Genomic DNA, 22998 nt, shown 5'->3' on the forward strand with positions numbered 1-22998 from the left:
GAGTGAACACATCCCTGTTGTTCAAGTTTCAGTATTATTCACTGCCCTGGCAGCATGATAGATACTCTGACAGATCTATAAGAAATGCAACTTTGGTTGCATGGAAGTGTATGGTGTAAGGTTACATCTTCTAACAATAAAAAAGGATAAAAGAAAAAAAATCTCTTCCACGGAATTGGTTCCTATTTCACAAACTGTGGCTTTTGTGAATTCTGACTGGAGCTGGCCATGAGGACTGCTAAATTTCCATGGCCAAAATAAATGAGGATGTACGAGCTTTACAAGAAACAAGTCTCACCTTCCAGTGTTCACACATTGTTAATGCATGTAAAACCATTTTTGCCTTCATTAATCTCTTCTCAGTTTCTTTGCTTAGCTGGATATTATCTCCTCTGTATCATTAAAAGTCTTATTTGAAAGACCTGAGTTGTTCATTGAAAGTAACCTTGTATTAGATTTCCCAGAATCCCGAACGCTGGATGCTTCCTACAGAGATGCAGTATACCTATAACCTGCAGAACACTACTGCAGACCAGGGAGAAGAAGTCTTTTTAATTCTATGAAAAGCATACAGTCCTTTTCTATTTCTCTTTAAACCATAAAACTCAATATTACTTATCATTTCTGTCGTACTAAATGTAACGGTGATTGTAACAAAAAAGAAAATCTATTTTTTTTCTCCTGATACAGTTTTCATCACTAGAATTTCTTGAACACAGCTCTGGGAAGCTATAGTACTATTACCTCAGCCTAAATGAAGTCAAAACTTTCAGGAACTTAGGAGTAAACAACGGTTTTTACATTGTACTCCATCAAGCTTATCAACATTCTCAACACGAGAAGAAGGGCTGCTGGTATTTAATACATGGATTTGGAAAATCAAGCGACTGAGGCTCACCAGGAGTCACTGTTGGTAAAAAATAAAACAGAAATTCTGGCTAGCACTTCCAAATAGGTTGCCCACAAGTCTCTTTCCAGGACAACGGAAGGAGGCTCTTGGACCCAGGAAGGCACATTGCTCAGCAGGTCCTACAGCGAGTCTGGGTCTGAAATTCTTTACAATGAAGGTGGTGAGATACTGGAACAGGTTGCCCAGTGAAGTTGTGGATGTCCCCTCTCTGGAAGCATTCAAGGCTAGGTTGGATGGGACTGCGAGCAACCTTCTGGTCTAAAAGGATATGTCCCTGCCTATAGCAGGGGGTTGGAACTGGATCTTAAAGGTCCCTTCCAACCCAAACCATTCTATGATTCTATTCTATGATTCTGTGAAATGTATCAGTCTGTCCTATGTGTCCTTATACTCTAACCAGATTGAGAGCTCTGACAAAGACTGGAAGACTGGTTTGGGTGTGGTTTTTGTTGTTGCTGTTATTGTTTGTTTTGGCTTTTTATTGTTTAAGCAGCAGAGCCATCTTTGGTAGCAATAAGTAGTAGATAAAAGGACACAAGTCATGAAGCTTTATAAATTTTTCAGAAAAAAAAAAAAGGAGCCAAGTAAACAGCAGAAGACCACATGTACGCCCAGTTTCTAACACTACTGTAAGATAATTCAGCTTCCCAATTTAAATATGACAGGAAGAATTTGCCAGACACAGATGGGCTACTTGATGGTGAGTCAGTTATAAATTATCTTGAATAAAGTGGCTAGACTTCCTGTCTCATTCCAACTTCACAGTGAAGGCACACCTGAGACTTTCCTCCCCTCTACTGAGTCTCCAAGCAGAAGGGAAGCTTGAAACAGATCATCTCTGTGCTGCTTCCCTTTGATGAAGCAGAACAATTCTTGACTATCTCTGCACTTACCCCTCAACCTGATGGCTGCTCTTCAGAGACTAAATTAAATGCTGCAGCTAATCCATCATCTCACTGCAAAAGACTTCAGAAGCACACACAAACCTCAGACACAATAGTTGCCTGATTACGCTTCTGAGAAAAACCTATTTCTTTTTTTCCTTTGAAGATAAAGTACTCTGTAGGAAAACCCAACAAATCCCACTCACGGCTGCGTAGGCAGACCATGGTAAAAGCTCTCCTCCTTTGCCAAGGCATTCTTTCTATACCTCGGCCAGATCTGTTACTGACTGGACACTGAACCACTGAATTAAGCACCCAAATGCTATCAGGGAAACCATTTTGGAGAAGATGTGTAGAAGTTCTGTACTCCCATTAGCTTCTGTGAGATTGATTTCAGTTACTTACACTGCCTTGCATACCTTGCAAGACAAATTGTTCTTGATGCAGGGGCTGATGGAAACATGAATGGCCCCAATGAGGATTCTCTTTATTAAGAATGTATGAGAGGATACACGAGTTGCTTAGCTTCAGATAAAGAACGATTCAATCCCTTCTGACACTAATGCAAAAGTTCTTTAAAGTATAGGTCAGTCCCTCAGTTATTGTAGGGACCCTGGAAGCATAATATTGGTTTGTAAGGCTGAAAATCCTTGGTTGTTGGTTTTTGTTTTGTTTTCTTTCTGGAATGCCCTCCCTTTCCTTTACAAAACTCCACTAAAAGGGCTGGATCTCACTAAAGACTTTTTTCAGGACCAAATTACAATCATCCTATGGAACTGCCCCACGGACTTAAGTATGTAATACAGTTACAACCTTCTGCTTGTCCTTAATCTCGAGAGTACCAGTATTGCTCTTTAGTAAGTTTGAAATAGAAGTCTAAAGAAGAGAGGACAGAGCAGTTTATTTTCCCCTCTGCATTGCACATCATCACATTTACTTATCAGAAGAATTATGAATGTTCCAAAAGAGAAAAAAATAACCTTGGATGTCTGACTGAACAAAATCCGTACCTTTTCCACCTCTTTAAAGTCAGACAAGGAGCTTCTCATATTCATTCTTTCAGGCTTTAGGCAACTGATATTCAGGAAACCAAAGATTTCATTATGATCTCTTGCATTTTCTGTAATGGTTTGATGGAGATTAACCTCCAGGTTACACTGAAAGCTCTCATGTCTTCTGCTTGCAGTGACTAAAAGAATTATCCAGCTGCATAAGATTATTCCCTTAAATGAAACTGAAAAGGTAACACAAAACTTTTATCGTACAACGCCAGACAATGCCACATACTGTCATAAAGAACCGTGAGACAGGCAGAAAGACAACTATCAGAGAGGTGAAGGCAATCAAGCAAATTAACACAGTTTGAAGACTTATTGCTGAACAGCAGCATACTGTGTGCATGCTTTAACTGCTTCAAATGCAAAGAAAAGCATGCAAACCTCAACTGTCCTAATTTTTGCATTGGAATTAGTCAAGAGTATTCAACACCCATTGCCATGCTCTGCTGATGAGAGTGGTTCATTAACCATAGCAGATGCAGTGTCTGTCAATACCCTCCTCCTGCACAGTGTTGAGAAGGAAAGCATCATTACAGTGAGGAAGGACAAATAAAAGATATTTGAGACCAAAAAAATCAAAATCAATACGCAGGGTAAATAAAGAAGCTAAAGGAAGCAGTAATTAGATAACTTGTGCTATGAATGTACTTTGTTCAAGCAGAGGGACAAAAAGAAACATCCTTGAAAAATTAGTGAAGGAAATGGGATTTGAAATGTAATTATGGTTAACTGGAGGTAGTTCTGTCATTCTGGGAGAGGAAATAATGTCAGTATCTAAACTGCCAGTATCTAAACTGGTCAACATTATCTAAAGAGAAGTGACTTAAGCCACTCATTTTAATCATGATTTACATCAGCAAGCAGGAACAATTCATTTAACTAATCAATTCTAATCTTGTTTTGCAGCAGTAACTTTTATGTATTTCCCCAAAGTTAGTTTCAGGCCTGTGACTGGTAAACATTAAAACACAGTGACTTGTGACTATACACTAAATCAGATCCCCTTTTCTAACCAAGAAAAGGGTGTTAATCTATACATACTCTAGTGTGGTCCTATGCTTCGTTATGCTAGATTTGAGAATTGTATATTTGCAAGGCTATTTTTATTACTTCACTTTGTATTTTATTCCTGTACAAAGTCACACTGGGAGGCAAACTGGAATTCAATTACAAAGCCCATAAATAATGTTTGGAAGTTACTCACTAGTTACTATGAAATGATAGGTTAATTGTAGAAAATACACAATAAAAATGAACTGATATTTTAGATGGATGTAACACTAGTCAGCAAATTGATCTGCTGGTGTCTAATCACAGTCACTCTCTTAAGATTTCAGTTTCTGTGAATCTCTTTAACCTGGCCTGATGTTAGAAAAATCATTTTCTTCCTTTGTAAACTTCAAGTCCATTTCTGATGAACAGGACATTGAAGTCAACTATGGGAAGCCAACCAAACACAACCTGAAAAAGAAAACTAAAGTAAAGGTTCAGATTAACAAGAATCAATTCCGATCACTGAACTGGTGACATCCAGCCATCCAGGGTCAGGATCTGGTCTGAAGATGGAGGATCTCAGCCAGAAGGCAGCGCTCAGCCAAGCTCACTTGCCACATGGGTGGGTGCTCTGGGGATGAGAGCTGAGTTCTGCAGCTCCCCTACTGTCTAAGCAACATGCTCACCAGAAGTTTTGAACAGTTTGGTAGATTTGGGATGTGTTTGCTACCAAATTTATGTACAAGTCATGATACTGAGATGTCTGCCACTGTATAAACTGGATTGCTCTAGGAGACAGTGAGAAGAAAATGGCAGTGAGATCAGCACATGAACACACTCATTGCTTTTCTGTGACTTTGCTTCTGTGTTGACAAGTGTATCGCCTTTTAGGCATTTGTAAAATAAAAGTGTTAGGAATGATCACAGAAATGTATTACCTATCTTAAACAAAGCTAGTTGAATCCATAAAGTACTATCAACCTATCAGTTTCATTGACTGCAAATAGTTTGGAATCATGCTGCTCATCAGCGCAACATTGTGCATAAAGCATTCTATGGGATGTGCACAGATTTCTTCTTGCTTGCACTTGTATCTGAGTGCAGTAGCAGCCAAGATCAAGCTCACCGGCAGAGCAGGGCACACGTGCTTCAGCATCCCATGTCAGGCTGCAGCCAAGGGACCTCCAGTCTCCTCCATCAGCATCATCCTAACAGCATCCATGCTGCAGGCATTTAAAATGCAAATGTTAATTTTACTTAATGATGCATTGTACTCCTGGTTGAATATTTACCATTTGAGTTCAGAGGACGTAGTATTTTGTGCCCCTACCCTGAGCACTCAGCAAATACAAGCAGTGAAACATGTTACGGGGCACAAGAGGCCATGCGGTCTTCCTTAATGTGTGCTGCTGAATGAATGGGATATAATTGCTACCACCGAAGGAATGAGCTACTCTATCATGAAAAAAGTGTGCCCATTCTCTTCCATGTGTTATCTTTGTGTTGGAAGTTTTAAGTAGTTTTTCTGTGTAAGCATCAGGTTTTTACTGGATTATGCAACGGGCGAAGAGTTGAAGCAGCTTGAAAGCCATTAACAAGAGAAGACAGAACGGTGCCTTATCTCAAGCTGCTGCAGAGAAAATGACTGATGTGAGAACAACAACGTAATAACAGGATGCAATTAGCATCATGAAGGACGAATTCTGCTCTAACTCTGGATCAGTGCTGTAAAACCCAACCAAATCTAATGAAGCACCTCAAAATGAAGATTTCATATAGCTCTCTGCTTATTAACCTATTAATTAAGTGTGTGCAGAACCAGTGCAGTCAGAAGGCACAAACAGCTGCCTCTGGGTTTTTTAAACACAATCACAGGGTGTAAGGGCTCTTCGGAAAATGCCACGCATTATGTTCATCAACGCTGTTAATTACAATACTGGGATATCATGACTGTACTCATTCCGAAATACGGTGGTAATTGCTGCCTCTCAATCTGGAGTGGGACTAGTTGACTTTTTAAGCTGAATCGGATCTAAACTTCTAGGAGGACTGATGAGCACCAGACAACAGGGAAACAGCAGCTCTGCCTCTGCGTTTAGCATCTTCAGCTCCAAGTGAATCAGATCTAGGCAAAATTAAAAGGATTAGTCCTGATGGTTTAAAAGTCACTCTCAGGATGACACTTCTGAGTTTTAATAATGCTTAAATATTTAAGTTACATTTATCTTGAGTTATTAACTACACTTATCAATGATCTCTTCCATCTGCACATTCTATAGAACCCTTTGCATTATTAATGGAACCAAAAATTGCATTTTTAATGTAAATTACTGGCAATATTGAGCTTTTCTTTGCACAAATTCAGAATTATACATCTTTAAGTCCAAAATATTAACTGTAAGAACTGTATCAGACAGAAATCTTCCTAAGCATGTGCTATTCCCAACTGTACTAGAGCATTTTCATTTTTTTTCTTTAACTGACAAAAAAACTGTGTAATGTCTACATACATACATAAAGCAGCCTCTTTCTTTTCATTTTTCCCCACTTTTGCTATTCAGTCATTAATAATGCAAGAGACAATTCTGCACTGACCTTCAGGCCATATGATGCTAACCCAATCAACTGAATTACTCCAATTTGCAGTCAGTGAAGAAATCAGTTTTCAGGCACTGTGCTATACTCAACTTGCATTTATTGTACACTTTTCTCTTGCAATAACGAAATCAAATTTCTGTGCTCATGAGTAAAGCTGAAGAGATTGGAAACTCTCAGAGATCAGAATATACAAATCCCTTCACACAGAAGTGTGACTTTTTCCATTTATTGATTTTTAAGGCATTCAGAGAGTAGATGCATTAGTCTCTTCTCTTCTGCTGGCTCTTGTTTCTTACTGTGAGTTCAGCTTCAGCCATAAACTGGGATGGCTCTGAAAAAAAATTATGGTAAGAAACATGATTCCAAAAAGAAAGATTACTCTGTGGATTTTTGCTTTGGTGGCTGGGAAATTGTGTATTCAACTCCAAAGAACAAATCCTCTCCCGGTACAAAAAGACAGTAAAAATGGGATCCTGAGAACCTTTCTTTCAGAACTTATTTTTGTTCATCCCAGCTTTCTGCAGGTGAAAAACATAACTTATATAGCTAATAGCTAATGATACATACATACATACATATATATATATATAAAAAACTTAAATATTACTATGAAGATAACAGTAATTGTTTCCTTTTTCCTTAAAAACTCTTAGATCCTGAGCAGGGCTTTCCCTATTCCTGTTCCTGGAGCCCAGCTTAATGGGTGAGATGGCTGGCCTGAGGTCACAGGGTAAAACTCTTGAAGGAACTGCTTTCAGTATTAATTGATGCAACAGTAGTCTGGATGGGACATTACAGACCTCAGCGTCTACCTCTGAGAAGCACACATTAGGCTATGCAGAGTAAATGAATGAGAAAAAAAAAAAAAAAAAAAAAGATTTCAGTGAAAAAGAATTAAGATCCTCCAGGCATCCTTACTCTAAACACTACCAGAGAAACCACAGGCTGAAATTCCACCCACCTATCCACAATTACAAAAACATTGCTGCGTTGCAGAGACCCTTTCTGTGGACAAAATAAAACCTGATATAAAACACTTCACAACTTCACATTTCTAATAAACATCAGCATAAAACTTTTTAGAAACCCTTCCAGAAACTCAATATGCTTTACCAGCTGGGCTACACAATTCACTTACAGAACTCCAGTCTTTCTGGACATGCTGATATCCTCTACATAAGCTGCACAACAAAAGTTGTGTTGGGTTCACCGGCCTGAAATTTCTGGTGGCATCTTTTCAGATGTTTCTGCAGAGTGCTGCCAAACACTCTGGGCTATGGAAAAAACTGAATTCTGGGTTGGGAGGAGTAGAAAAAAATAAGGTAAAAATAAGGTAAAATAAGATTTTGATATTGAAACTTGTAGAAAAGATTCCAGGTATCGCAGTGGGAAAAGCTATGAACAGCACTTCTGCTGGTTGAGACTGCCTTTGAGAGGAACTGCATTAATAAAGCTTGAAATAGTCTAATAACAGTAGCAGAGAAAAAGATGCTGTAAGTGAAAAGACCTTTCTTAAATCAAAGCTCAAAGCAAATCTAAAATAATTCTACCTTTTAGCTCTCTTGTAAAAAGTACACCTGAAAGATGTTACTGTATTGCACTGATACCTTCATTTAAAGGAAAAAAAATGTTTTAACCTACACGTGAAACAGAAGAAATGAATAAAGTGTCTTAACATGCAAAATACATTGTCTATCTTGTCTGGTACTACAGAAGTGACTAGAATCTGTAATGAAGCCAAGCACACCTCTTTCTTTCATATGCTCAAAATGCCCTACTTTCCTAACAGCATCGCCTGCACTAGAAACATCACCCATGCAAAACTGCTTCTTGTACTACATTGCACTCTCTTCCAAAAAAACTTATCTACAGAAACAGACTGGTTTATTCACAGGAGTGTTTTTATTCAATCCTCCTCTCCTTTATCCTCGTACAAACTTGAGTTGAGAATAATGTGCATTTGCACTCTGCTTTCTCACCAGGAGCTGCTGGTACTCTCTATGTGCTGGCACCTGGGGAATATTTTTTGAAAGCCTCAGGCAAACTGTCTCTTAGATTTAGACATTCTTTTTATATTGAAGAGCTTGTGCCTCTGCTTGAACAGTTCAAATAATGCAGTATAAGGTGTGTCTTTCGGTTGCTGCCTTGTAGCAGTTAATAAAAGTCAAATCTGAGAACCTTAAGATAAAAACAGGAAAAAGGATGAAAATAATAATAAATAAGAAATGGTGCACATAGATGTTTTAAAGTTGTATGGCAAGGAATGCAGGGTACCATGGCTCTTTCATATAAAAATAATGCATCATTATTCTGAGGTTCTGTTGAACAATGAATTCTACAAAGTTGTTTCTCACAAAACACAACTACAAGAAGTGCTAAAGACTTTTCCCCAGTGACCTTTTGGGACCAGATTGCCAGGTTGACTTCACTGTAAAACAACTCTTATCTTTATATGCTGCAAAATTCCAGCAGTGAACAAACTGAATCTTCCGCGCCCCCTCCCCCCAATAAGTTTATATTATGTATTAATTTAAAAAAAGACACAAGTTCCAGACAGGATACAGTTTATACAGTGTATCTCATCTATATCTGTACCCTCCGTTCTTGTGAACCTGTAGCACTGGAAACAAGGCACCCGAAACACAGATGGCTCTGTAAAAGAAATGACCTATAAAGAGTTTGCTCTCAAAACCCAGATAGCCACAGAGTTACAGCATACATCACAAAGGCAGAAAATACACTTAATGTATACGTTGTTACATCACTGACTTTTCAGTTCAATATTACAAAATCAATGCTGTTTAAATATGGAATGCCTCATTTTATCTCACTTACAGCCAGCCCTAAGTGGTTTGTTACAGAGTACACTGAGTGATGGAAGACTGTCCAGGGAAAAAAAAAAAAAAAAAAACAACTTTTTTATGACAAGAACCTACAGAACTAGAAACACAGAGTTAATTAGGTTGGAAAAGACTTTCAAGATCACCAAGTACAACCAGCAACATGACCTACTGAGTCCAATCATTAAATCATGTCCCTTAGTGTAATATCCACACAATTCTTAAATACCTCTGGGGATGGGTATTCAACCACTGCCTTGGGCAGTCTATTCCAAGTCCTAACCATGCTCCCTGTGAAGAAATACTTTCTAACGTCCCATTTAAATCTTCTCTATTATGAAGAAGAAATGAGACACGATACTTTGAGCCCTGTACACTGCCTGTTCTGCAACAAAGAGCACAGACTATCTGTCTTTTATGTCTGCTAATACAAATAAGTGAGCAGATTTCCAGATTTCCCAGTGGAGAAAATTCTCAAACAAAAACTTTAAGCAGAACAAAACAAGGTTGGCAAGCTCTTTGTGTCATGTGTGTGCGTGACAAGGTGTCATAATGACAGACTGACAAGCAGGCTCAGCCTCTGCTAGCCTCCTTCCCCTTGTCACAGAGACATTAATCAGGCTCTGCTCTTCTGCAAGGACTTCAGGATGTTTTGGTCAATGTCAACACCGGGAAAATGAGAAGTTTGCCTTTTTATTAAACTTGCCTTGAGAGACATCTTCACCAATTATATCTAGGGGATGTTCAGAAAAAAAGCTCCAACTGTACATGATTTGTACTAAGGCACTTGACAGCATAAAAAATGACCAATGACTCACAGAGTTCCCCTTCCTGTGTTTTACTGTCTCTTTATATCTTTTTCAAAAATACTATGCAAAGCTGTATTGTTCATCATCAATCCACCTCCTAACACGTTACCGTGGGGCTGAGGAAAGCTACTGAGAGCTCCCTGACGCAACACTCCTTGTTCTTCATAATCCCAGAAGTAATTTGGATCAACCAAAGTACAATACTGGGACTCAGGTTCAAGACATTCATTTTAGCTTCTAGTACCATGAGAAGGTTGCTTTCTGCATCCAAAGGCAACACAGGAGGAAATCATGATGAACAACACTGCCATTTAATCAGTACTGCCAACCTGAAGAATTCAGAACCTATGAAGTTGCTCTAATCAGAATGATGTTTGTAAACAAATGCTAGCAATAAGATGCATAAGGTGAGAAGGCAATCTCTCCATTTCAAGGATTTCTGAATACAGTCCCCAAATGTAACAAAATGAGGAAGGATAACAGATGTTCTCTATCTCCTTTCTTCAGGTCTTCTCCATCAGTAACTTTTCTATAACATAATGGGAATGAACTGAGCACAAGATGCATTTAGTTCTCCTGCACTGTATCTAATACGTGTTCACAGTACCAGAACACCAGAGGCAAGTTCTACCCAGCTGCTGGTGTTTTGTATAGAAGATTATAAGTTTCTCCTCCAACACACACCTTCCCCAGCACCAAGCCTCTGTATGAAGGCAGATGAGGAGCAGCTGAGGTCCGTGGTGTGCTCAGCCCAGAGCAGAGCAGGCTGAGGGGAGGCATGTTGGCGGCTGCTGCTCCTCACAGGGAGCAGAGGGCAGCGCTGAGCTCTGCTCTGTGACAGTGACAGGGCCGAGGGAACGGCATGGAGCTCTGACAGGGGAGGGCAGCTGGGGGTGAGGGAAAGGGTGTGCCCGATGCCTACTCCTCGGCAGCCTTTTCAGCCAGACTGCAGTGCTCTGTCACTTGTTAAGCACTACTACAAAAGCCGATGGGCTTTATAATTTCTTCTCGAAAAATGAGATTGCATGTCTGTGCACAGGATTGCCACTCCTTTACCCGCTGGCTGCTGTGAGGGCTCCCTGCACCAGCACAGCCCCCGCTGCTTCCCGAGGAGCACTTCCAAATGCAGCAAGTCAAAAACAGCACAATCCGTGAGAGACTTCACAGCCAGACTCCTGCAGAAGCCCACACAGCCTATTTATACCTCAACAGCTGCAGAGAGGCAGAACAGGCTGAACACTTGCAGACTCAGGAAAATATCACGGCCTCATTTCGGAAGATCATTATAATACAGAAAATGTAGACCCCTTTTGTTCATCCTTAAAGGAAAAGCTGAGACTGATCAATCTGCTCTTCATGATAGTGAGAACATGCTCCTTCTTAGCAGCTGCTGATCAGTAACTATTTGCTGGAGCCCTGAGCAACTGTGAAGCGTAAGTATTGAGCCCTCCATTTAAAAAACCAACTGGCAATTTTATCTGCCTCTGCACCCGAGCAGTGCATGCTTGCAGGCAATTAGTCAATGCAGATTACTTTTCAGCCCACATGGCCACAGTTTTCTGTTTGTTTGTTTTTAACTGAGAACAAGGAAAATGAGACCAGAACGGTGGCATTAAATTCAAATTCTTGCCCAGGTGGCCAAGAAGGCCAGTGGCATCCTCGCTTGCATCAGGAATGGTGTTGCCAGCAGGAACAGGGAAGTGATTGTCCCCCTGTACTCAGCTCTGGTGAGGCCGCACCTCCAGTACTCTGTCCAGTTTTGGGCCCCTCAATGCAAGAAAGACATTGAGGCCCTGGAGCAGGTTCAGAGAAGGGCAACAAAGCTGGTGAGGGGTCTGGAGCACAGGCCTTATGAGGAGCAGCTGGAGGAGCTGGGATTGTTCAGTCTGGAGAAGAGGAGTCTCAGGGAGACCTTATTGCTCTCTGTAACTACCTGAAGGGAGGTTGCAGTGAGCTGGGGGTCGGCCTCTTCTCTCGTGTAACTGGTGATAGGACCAGAGGGAATGGTTTCAAGCTGTGCCAGGGGAGATTTAGGCTGGACATTAGGAAATACTACTTTTCTGAAAGAGTGGTCAGGCACTGGAATGGGCTGCCCAGGGAGGTGGTGGAGTCACCGACCCTGGAGGTGTTCAAAATCCAAATGTTTTTTGTGTTGAAGGACATGGTTTAGTGAGAACTATGGTGATAGGTGGATGGTTGGACTGGATGATCTTGTAGGTTTTTTTCAACCTTGGTGTTTCTGTGATTCTGTGATTCTGTAATTTTCTGATGTCCCTACAAGTAGAAAATTGCCTGCTTACCTGTAAAACTATAACTATGTATCTTAATGCTTTTACAGCCAAACATTAATTGGTGATTAAAAACAGTACTTTTTCAATTATATTAGAATTTGTTTTAACCAGACAAGAAAAGAAGAAAAAGACCATCGATGCCTACCACTGTACTCCCCTCAGCTTTGATATCTAATCAGTAAATAATGTCAGAAGAATATTCTTTTTCTGCAAACTGCCTTCTGAAAGACAATTCAAGTAACAAGCAGATTTGCTATGTAAATTAAAACTTGATAGTTTCACTCAACATCTTTTTTTCTTCTTCTGTGCAACATCTTCAGAGAGATGCACACTCCGTTTTACATTTACAAATCACAGGAGGTTAAAAAGGTTAAAAATCTTTAATTGTTACTAGATGATAATCAGCCAAAAAACTGTATTCTATCAAAGATTGTACTGTCAGATTCATCCCCCTTAATTCCTCCTTTCCTTTTGGAATTTATCATTAAGCTGCATTTATGTGTATTGAATGACACATACAGTCAGGAATCAATCTGAAAAGCCAAATCTGAAAGCTTCTTGTCATTTCCCATTTTCTGTGACCAAGTAAGGGAAAAATGTACATGCTTTCTTTGGTGGCAAAGACCAGCTTTGCCATTTTCATCATTTATGCTATGACAGCCTACAGAAGTCCCAGATGTGGACCAAAATTAATTGTTCCAGACCCAAGATGAGCAAAATATTAAAACAGACTGGATGCCAAAATACATATATATGTACATAATTTCCCACCTTTTTTTCCTCTTTCTTTACCGAATATGTTGCTGAACTGGGGCACGAAAGAGTAAAGACTTTGCATGCTACCTGTCCTGTGGTGCCCAATAGTGCTGTATGACAGGGAATAAGAAAGACAGAAGAAGCAAAGTCATGGAAATTCTCACCCTGAAGCATCCCTCTGCTTTCTGGTCCTCTTATCTAGAGCCACATGTTCTGGCATGCTTGTGGTAAGACTGCAGAGGGCTACATTAAGGTACTGCTACTTGCTCTTTAGGACTGTCGAAGAGCCATTCATCCCCTTCTAAATAAAGCCATAATGGGAAGATCTGCATTCTGGAGGTTTTTCTCTCTGTGCTTTCACTACAGAAGGAAACTGAAGAGGTTTTTTTTAGCCTACTGGCTTATATAAGCTCTGATGCAGCAGGGAGTTTGAAGAGTATATTAATATTATTTATTATTCAGAATAAGCCTCTGTTTTCCTGGCGATGTTAAATGGATTGGTTAATGATTTCTTGAAAGGCATTTAGATGCTGTGATGTTTAAGCATGATGCAAAAGTCTGAATAAAACACAGCCAAATGCAATTTAATGTATACCTTAGTATATACACTTAGTATTTAAGGCACCAATTTAGGCAGCAAATTGTATCTTTTAATGACCTTACATTTTCCTTTGATCAAAAAGCAAGAGATAGAAAAGGTACTAGAGCACAACGGTCTCGAAAGTTGCATAGTACTTACAAGATCATAGAACTGGATGGAAAACAGTCATTCCACTTGCAGGATATTTTGAAATTTCCAGACTTGAAACCTATAGCACCATGATTTAGTAGTATAACATTGATTTCGGCTCAAACACTAGGAATAGAGCTGGCTCTAATAGATGGTGATCACCAAGAATTAAACCATGCAGAATTTTTTGCTAGAAATCACAAAAATCTGGATATGATAGGCAAACCACCTGCCCTGTGCCATGGAGCCCTAAATGCAGACAAAGATCTCAGTGAAGGTGTGGGACTGGGGTGAAGCTGTGCCTTGCAGCAGTGCCGAGGCCTGAAGGTCACCATGCTGCACATTGAGCAGCTGCAGACAGAGCAGCAGCAAAACTATGTGTGACTTTGCAGGTTGACTTTGGTGATGGAGATCATTTACACTGAATGCAGATTGCATTTTAGTGAAATCCAGTGCCGCAGCATATTATATCCTTCTAAACAATATTATTAAACTACCATAATAATCACTCTGCTCTTCAATCCAAGGTCTCAAAGCACATTACAGGCGGTAATGAAATAACTCACACAAGACCACAGAAAGGAAGAGGGGGATCATTACTGCTAGTGCTTACAGTCATAAAGCTGTGCTCAACACAGTTTCATTGCAAGAAGCCAGGCACAACCAAGTGGTCACCATATACTTCACTCCCTGGAAGTCTGTGATCAGTATGGGCCCTGTCAAGCATTTATCAACCCTTTCTGGATGCTCAGTATTTTAGCTGAAGTTCCAGACCTTCAGACTCTTGTAATTACAAGAGACTCTCAGCTTCCAATTACAAAAAAGAAAATGAAAATAATTCCCAGAAACAAACAAACAAACACACCTGTATTTGTGGAATTAAAAGTGGAAAATCTGTTCAGTCTACCTTAAGACAGAAGGCAAATGAAGACAACTAAGATGTACTTTCTTTTTGTGCTTCAGATAGTCTCATCCTCTTAATCAGTTGCAGCATTTTCTTGGGGGCTGAGTCACGATTTCCTTCTGTCTGTGTCTGTTAGCTCTGTGCAGCTGCATGGGACAAAGTCCCAAACTCAACACTGAGGACGCTGTCCCAGGAGATATTTCCAAATCATGCAGGATCCTTATGGCAGAGCAGAGAAAGGGATCCAGGTCTTAATTACACCACACTTTACATTAACAAAGAACTGTTAATACAAGAACGAGTTAACTGGCAGTTTGCTACAATGCAGCATCCTGTGGTTTGGACTTTTAGCTGGAGCTCAGAAGAGTCGAGTTCAAATGTATGACCCTGTCACAGCTTTCATCATCACCTACAGCAAACCTCTTACCCCAAAAGACCTGTTTCTCAAAAGCACTACTCACACTGATTTGCTGCATTATTTTCTGTGCTAGTAGCCACTTTTTGCTTGCAGTTAACAAAGCAAGCATCCTTCTGGACAAGCAACGGAGTCAGTGAATTGATGGGGAAGCAACAACCAGTAGCCTGGATGCCAGTGTTGGTGTTTTGGGGACCAGTGTGTCCCTATGACTAGGCAGTTGGATCAGACCAGACTACTCCTCTTCTGCACTACTCGTTGACTGTGACTGATGAATCACATTGGTCAGGCTTGCAACGTGTGCAAACCTGAAGGCAAAGGCAACAAAGATGAAAACAATGGGAATTTCGATGAGTTTCTGCTGCATATATCAGAAAATGCATACTGGGAAGCATACAAACCTACCAGCTGTCTAAATTCTCAACTTCCAAAATGCTTTCTATGTGCTTAGATGTAGTACCAATTTTTCCAGCTTTGGACAGTAAATGAAGCATTAATTAGGGTGCGAAAAAAAAAAAAACACACAGCAAAAGACAAAACACACATATTAAAAAAAAAAAAAAAAAAAGCCAAAAAAAGTTTAATCTTTAACCATGAACATAACTCAGCAATTTGCCCTTGGGGAGGGAGGCAATATCCACAGTAGATGACAAATGGCTAAGCCATATGCATTCACTTCCTATCTATGCTGAAAAGAAATTAAGCAGCTATCAGCTTACCATGGAAGCCAGAGCCATGAGCAATAATTTTTGTGAATGATAACCTGGAACATCTCCTCTGCTGCAATGGCAGCTGCTGCTTCTCATGTCAGGAAGGTCCTTGGAGCTCCTCTGGAGCTCTGCATTCAGTCTGACTGTGAACATGAAGACTTAGAGAGGGAGGACTTTGGAGGTCACTGCTGGACTGTGACCATGGCTTTTCGGGGGCAGAGCCACCTGTGTTTTCTTACATAGAAGTCAATTAAATCTAGTGCTAATTAAATCAGTGCTTCTTCTGTCTGCATTAAAGAACTATACTATGTGTAATTAATTAATAATTGCATTAATGCACCTTAGTACCTGCACAGGGAGAAATTACTAGAAAGTAATGGGCTCTTTATTGCAGCACACGAAGGTACAACCAAAGCCAGCAGCTGGAAAGAAAAGGCAGACAGATTCAAATGAAAAATAAAGCAGACATTTCAAAGAATGAAAGAGATAAGCATCAGGAAAAAAAAGGTCTTGTAGCCTTTGAGTCAGTAACTTCCTGGAATAGAAGCTTTGGTCAAATACCAGTTAGACATGTCAGTGCAGAAGTAATTAAGTGATTTTCTACAACTCGAACTATGTGTGGGGTCAGTGCAGGTGATCTAATAACCCTGTGACCTTATGGTGATGAATCTTTTCATTCGCTTTCCTATCACACTGCAAAACCTCTGCTTTCACCTCCAAACCAGACAATGTTATAAGCAGGAAAAATAGTGGGGCTTTCATGCACTGTACTGGAAGGTCTTGAATAAAATCACTTCTATCAGTAAACAAATGGAGCACAGTATCAAAAATGGTAGTACAATAACATTACAAAAATAATGGGATTATAATCAGAGCAACAGGAATATCATCTTCAACTTAGAGTTTTCCTGAAGCTAAAATAATCCTTTAAATACAGTCAACTTTTGAGGGCAAAGAATTGAACAATTTGCATTTTTTCCCCATGTTTTGTTACAATCCCCTTAAAGTGAGGAGACAGGTACAGCAAAAAGGGTTATTCCACACTTATAACAGAATTTATGGTCATTATGATGGAAGGCCAGGGAAATTAGCTCCAACAGTTATCTTGGACAAGAATTTGTATCTAATAGTCTCTTAGGAGCCCAGCTAAATATATTTTCTCTCTTCACACTCAGACAAACACTAAGGGTTCAGTCCCACACCCATCTGCAGCAATGGCAGAAATCCCATTGACTTCACTGAGAGCAGGAAAAAACTCATGCCTTGTAGGTGTTACAGCATGGTTCTAGTCCCTTCTTTACAAGCATCTATCTAACAACAGAGCGGCACTTTTATTTTTTTATTCCTTTTTTTCAAATTAAACCAGCAGAGAAAATGAAGTTGAGCTTCTTTTACACCAGCAACGAGTTAGATATAAAATAGTGGAAGTGCCAATGTACCACATCAAGGCAGCCAAGCCAGGGACTTCATTATAAACTCACATGGGCAGTGCTATTTTAAAAAGCATCTAAAATGGCTTCTCAAAAGGCACTTTTAAAAATAATTTGCTGGCATTTTTGATGACTTTACCACGGTTGCTGTGCCACCTATCTTACAAATCAATCTTGACCAGACAGAATGAAAGATTGCAACAAAATTCAAGGTGCGAAAAGGATAAACTCTAAAGTAATAAGATTAGGCTGTTACTCATTTACGGTACATTCACATCCTGACAGTTCCACTATTTCTGGGAAAGATTTATCTTGTCTTAACAAAATCATTTCTCAAATGTCAGGACTCGAGCGGCCCCTGAAAGAGGCAGGGCTGAGGTGTGAATAGGAGCCAGAGGCAGCACCATCAGCCCAGCCGATGGCGTGGGTGCACAACGAAGAGGGATGCTTTTGCTTGGTGGCAAAGTAAACCCACAGTCATCCCAAGATAACACCAGTGCCAGAATTATCACCGAGTTGGAACGCGTTTGTCTTATCTTTAAAAAACAAAATGTGTACGCAACTTGCAATTTCAATGCAGTGAATATTTTATGTCAAGGACTCACTTATGAAGGACACTTCACAGGCTCTTGTTCCTATAAAGCATTTCTAAGCCACTCTGAGCTACATTTCTACTCTTTTTTTTTTTTTTTCATTTTAAAAGCAACTGAATATTCAAATGCACTTTTGTATTTTAAGTGTAATTTCTAATTACATGCACAATTGCTAATCCATCTGTTTACTACATACTGTAAATGTCTGCAGTTATATATGCTTGAATAATTATTGAAAATTAAATATTGTAAACAGTCAAATTAATTTCTTTCAGCATACTAAATTGCAGGAAGGCTGCATGACGATAAAATATTACTTGCCCTTAGACATGGAAGAAGTCACTCTTATACCACACCTCACTGAATGTGCTTATTGCTGTGCAGGAACTGATAGGAAACTTTTAAATCCAAAAATTTCTAACAAGAAGTGTCTGAAAAGCTCCATTACACTCTGCTATCAGTGAAAGAGTGATTTAAAAAGAATGTGGTCTGCAAATGTTTCAGCTGTGTTGGAACAAGAAAATGATGCTCTGTATGTAAGGCAAGTTGCAGTTAACAACTTCTCAATTTTGTTTTGTAAGAAGCATTCTAAGAATACGTACAATCAAATGAGTTAAATATGTTTTTTCTTTCATTGATTTATTTATAAAGTCGCATGGTAAAAATGCTATTTGAGAAGCCCAGAGCAGGAAAATACTGGAACACATAGATGTATATTTGAATATATATTACCTATTCCCAGAACAGACGTGGCCTTTTTCCCAGCTTTCTGTGCAGAACTGCTATGGTCATTTTGGGTTTAAATTTTGTTTGTTATGCATTTAAAAGTTTTCATTGCAGGTAAGACCATCTACTTTGAGCACCGGCATAACAGCACTTGTGGGCTTTCGCTGCTCAGACTCTGCTTCATGGACTGCAACTTCAGAGCAGCCCCTTTACAGCTAGTATTATCCTGAGACAGAAAAATATGATTTTTTTCTGTCTGAATTTATCTAACTTCACCTTCCGCTGACTTTTATGCCTTTTATCTTTTAGATGAAAGACAATTTTTGTCAGAAGTTCTGTCCCTGTGTAGGCACCAACAAACTGTGAAAGCATCACCTCTTGAAGTTTTCTTGACAAATTAAACAGGCTGAATTTCTTCACCTTCTTAGTGAGGCAGTGCAAATTTTAGGTTTTCAAACAGGCAACTGAGAACCTTGGCAATGTGATCCTTTCAAGTGCATGGCTTGACACAGGATGCAGACATGCTTGAAAAGAGATGAGGATCTGACAAGAGACTTTGAACTTCTTCATTTAAAAGTGAGTCCTACTGCCTACACAGTGAAGAAGAAGATTTAGGATCATAACTCTAGGACAAATGGCTACAGCTATGACAGATGTCACACAATAGTAATGGGACATCAGGTACACAGACACCTTCCTAAATCTCACTTTGGCCGTAGACAACGTGTCTTCCTCTAACTTTTCCCTATAAAAATAACCTTGAGCTATGGTATTGGAGGAGGGAACTGAGATACTGTTAGATATTGTATTTTTTAACTCTGTTGAGAAGACAGAGAAGACAGCTTTTTCCTGAAAATAAAGGAATTTCACCTTTCAGGAGCACAGCTGGGCACCTTGTTTGAGAAGCTCAGCCTTCCTAGGTGGCTCTACATACACAGTCCAGTGAATCTGCAACCAAGCGCTTTTATTCTAAGACTGCTGCTGTCTTTCTTCTCTCATGAAAAAGAATGATGAGAGGAGGAAAAAACATAGTGTGCTATGCACGCTATGAATGAAAAAAATCAAGAAAGAAATACACTTCGTATATTTCTGTTGAAAAACCTTTCCATTTACACAAAACAAAGCAAATACCTTGCAACTCGGGCAAAAATTTGGCAGAAATATATAGATACATATCAATTAAATATTTTTCTATAGAGAGACATATGAGATATGGGTAGGGGGATGTCTCTGTGGATGCTGATACAGAGACACCCACTGTCAGCTCAGCTGGAGGAGCAAGGAGCTGAGGAACTGACACCTGTGAGACAGAGCGGAGGCCAAGAGCTGCACCCACTGCACCCCTGCAATGCACAGAAATGCCAACCACGTCCTGAAACCCATTCATACAACAAGACTTGAGGAAGCCGCTTGGAGCCTGAGGCTCCAGCCCCCATGGAGCACCATGTGGGGTGCTCAAGCATCAAGCCAGAGTATCCAACACAGTCACCTGCATGCAGGGTGAGTCAGAATTTGCTGAGTGTGGCATATGTGATGGAATCTGTCAGCCACATGCTACAACACCACTGCTTCCCTCTCCCATTCCTGTGTTAATTTAGGGCAAACCCATTCTGCCATCTCCTTCCTGCCCTATCTGGAGGCACCGCCTCAGGACAATGTTGTGGGCACACACAGGCACACCAGCGAGGTGATGGAGCCACTATCCCTGGAGATGTTCAAGAAGAGGGTAGATGTCACACTGGGTGACATAGTTTGGCAGTATGACGGTGATGGATTGACGGTTACACTGCATGATCTTAATGGTCTTTCCAGCCTTACTGATTCTATGATTCTATGAGTCTGTTTTCACAGTGTGATCTCAACTCCCTGAAGGAAGATCAATACCGCCTTGGTTTTTCTTCTGGCATCTCCATCTGCTTTTTCCCATCTGTTGTCTCAGGCTCCCTTAAGACTGCAAGTTTTTTGGTGCGGCGACCATATTTTACTCCACTTACATTGCCAAGCTCAGTGGGGGGTTGCCTCATGATTGCCGCTATGAAGGTGCTACAAAACTGCAAATAAATACTTTAAAAAGTTATATTTTCAGCTTACCAGGAGCAAAGCACAGGTTTTGCTTTTCCTCACAGAATTCTTCTTAGTTGTGAATTATTTCTAAATACTAAAGGAAGAGTACAAATGAAAAGAAGTCTCTCATTTTACCATGCAGCACTCTATACAGAAAAATTCAGGAAACCTGAAGGCACTGTGTTTTTTATTGTATTTTTGTTGTTTTTTGGCAAAAGCATTCTGAGTGGTAAAGGTGAAAGTTCATGAGAACAAAAGTCAAATACATACACAGTCCAGATCTTTGTGAACCACTCTTCAATGTGGAGCATTTTTTGTTTGAGAGAATGTCTTTGTACAGTCATTTCAATGAAACATATCTTATTGAGGTTTCCATCTCTTGTCTTGTGTTTGTTGATAAGCAGAAAACAGTCTCTATAGAAACTTTCCTTTCTCTCACATTCCTGTTTTCCCATTAAATCTTGTAGCGAATTCTTGGTGCTGTGTTTCTGTTGTTAACAGAACAGCAAGTTAAAGAGGTTAGGTTGATGCCTTCCAGGGTGTTTGTAAAATCCCAGTTATTCTGCAAAGCAATGCAGTGGAAAAAAGTGAAAACAGAAGTTTTGGAGGTGGAGAGGAAGCTTCTTCCTCTATAACATAAATAAGTGGATGGAAATCACAGAATCACAGAATTGTAGGGGTGGAAAGAAACCTCTAGAGATCACTGAGTCCAACCCCTTGCAAAGCAGGACCCATACAGAAGGCTGCACAGGTAGGCATCGAGGTGAGTCTCAAATATCTTCAGAAAAGGAGAATCCACAACCTCCCTGGGCAGCCTATGCCAGTGCTCTGTCAACTGCACTGTGAAAAATTGACTTTGGATATTGGTGCTGAACTTCGTATGCTTACTTTATGGCCATTTCCCCTTGTCCTATTGCCGCAGACCGCCATGTCCCTTTGACTACCACACTTAAGATATTTACAAACATTGACTCCACAGCCTACCTTGGCAGGAGTTCCAGTGCCCTGTCACCCTCACCGTGAAGACGTTCTTCTGCACGTTTGTGCAGAACTTCCTATTTTGGCCGTTTCCCACTGTCCTATCACCACGCACGGCTGGAAAGAGCTAGGCCTTGTTCCTTTGCCTCCGTCACCTTAGATAGAGGCATTGATCAGATCCCCTCTGAGTCTTCTTTTCTCAAGGCTGAACAGGTCGCTCAGCCTTTCCTCATAAGAGAGGTGCTCCAGGGCCTTTATCATTGTCATGGCCCTCCGCTGGACTCCTTCCAGGAGACCCCGACCTTTTTTTGTACCGGGGAGCCCAGAACCGGACGCAATCCTCCAGGTGAGGCCTGACCAGGGCAGAGAGGAGGGAGAGGATCACCTGTCTTGACCTGCTGGCCACGCTCCTTTGAATGCCCTGTAGGATCCCATTGGCCTTCTTGGCCACCAGGGCACCCTGCTGGCCCATGGCCAACCTGTTGTCCACCTGGACATCCAGGTTGCACACCGCAGAGCTCCTGTCCAGCAGGTCGTGTCCCAACCTGTACTGATAGTTGCGGCTATTCCTTCCAAGGTGCAAGACTCGACACTTGCTTTTGGAAAACCTCATCTGTTTTCTGAATCTTGCATTCCGCTGTCCTCCTTAGAAAAGTAGTATTTTCTCCCTGAGCTCGTTGCCGCTGTTTTGTTGTTAGGCCCATCTCCCTACCTTTTCACTACCTCTCTTCCCCCTTTCCTGGTTCACGGGTTCGTTTGTCCCTCCACCCCCTTAGTCACAGCACCGGGCTGCACCGGGCTGGAGCCGTGACACCACGCCAGTGCCTCAAAGGCCCGTTTGACAGCCCACAGGCTTCAATCAGCGACTTCATGGCTGCCAGCCTGAACTACCAGTCAGCAGTAATAATCAGAGGGACGAAACAGACCAGGGAGTGTGAGCCGCCGTGCCTCAGGGCCTCCCCCCCTTCCCCAGCAGATCTTGCTGTGGTGTTTTGCCGCCCTTTTCCCTTTCTGGGAAGGCTCCCTTGGTGTGAGCTTCCTCTATGATAAAGGTGATGCGCACGGGATCTTTGCAGAACTGTCCCAGCTGAGGATTCCCAGTGTGCTCTGGATGCTTCCCAGCATGCTGCAGCACTCAAGGGACCTCCCCGTGTACTCTGGGGAACGCTGCATTACCTCACAGGGATGTAGGTTCCCTCTCAAAATGTGCTCTCTCCCCCAGGGCATGGCTGCCTCTGGACACTTCACAGCCACCAAAGCTTCTTTTATCCCCGGCCCAGCGCCCTTCCTCCTCCCTGGGAACATGCCC

The 22998-nt window shown here is 40.9% G+C and overlaps 1 protein-coding gene across 9 annotated transcripts in view; it reads right to left on the reverse strand.

Moving 5' to 3' along the window:
- FAT3 (FAT atypical cadherin 3) overlaps positions 1-22998 on the reverse strand; it is a 451950-nt gene that overhangs the window by 189318 nt on the left and 239634 nt on the right. The window lies entirely within an intron of this gene.

This window comes from Meleagris gallopavo, chromosome 1 (genome assembly GCF_905368555.1).
Source record: "Meleagris gallopavo chromosome 1, MGAL_WU_HG_1.1, whole genome shotgun sequence".
NCBI lineage: Eukaryota > Metazoa > Chordata > Aves > Galliformes > Phasianidae > Meleagris > Meleagris gallopavo.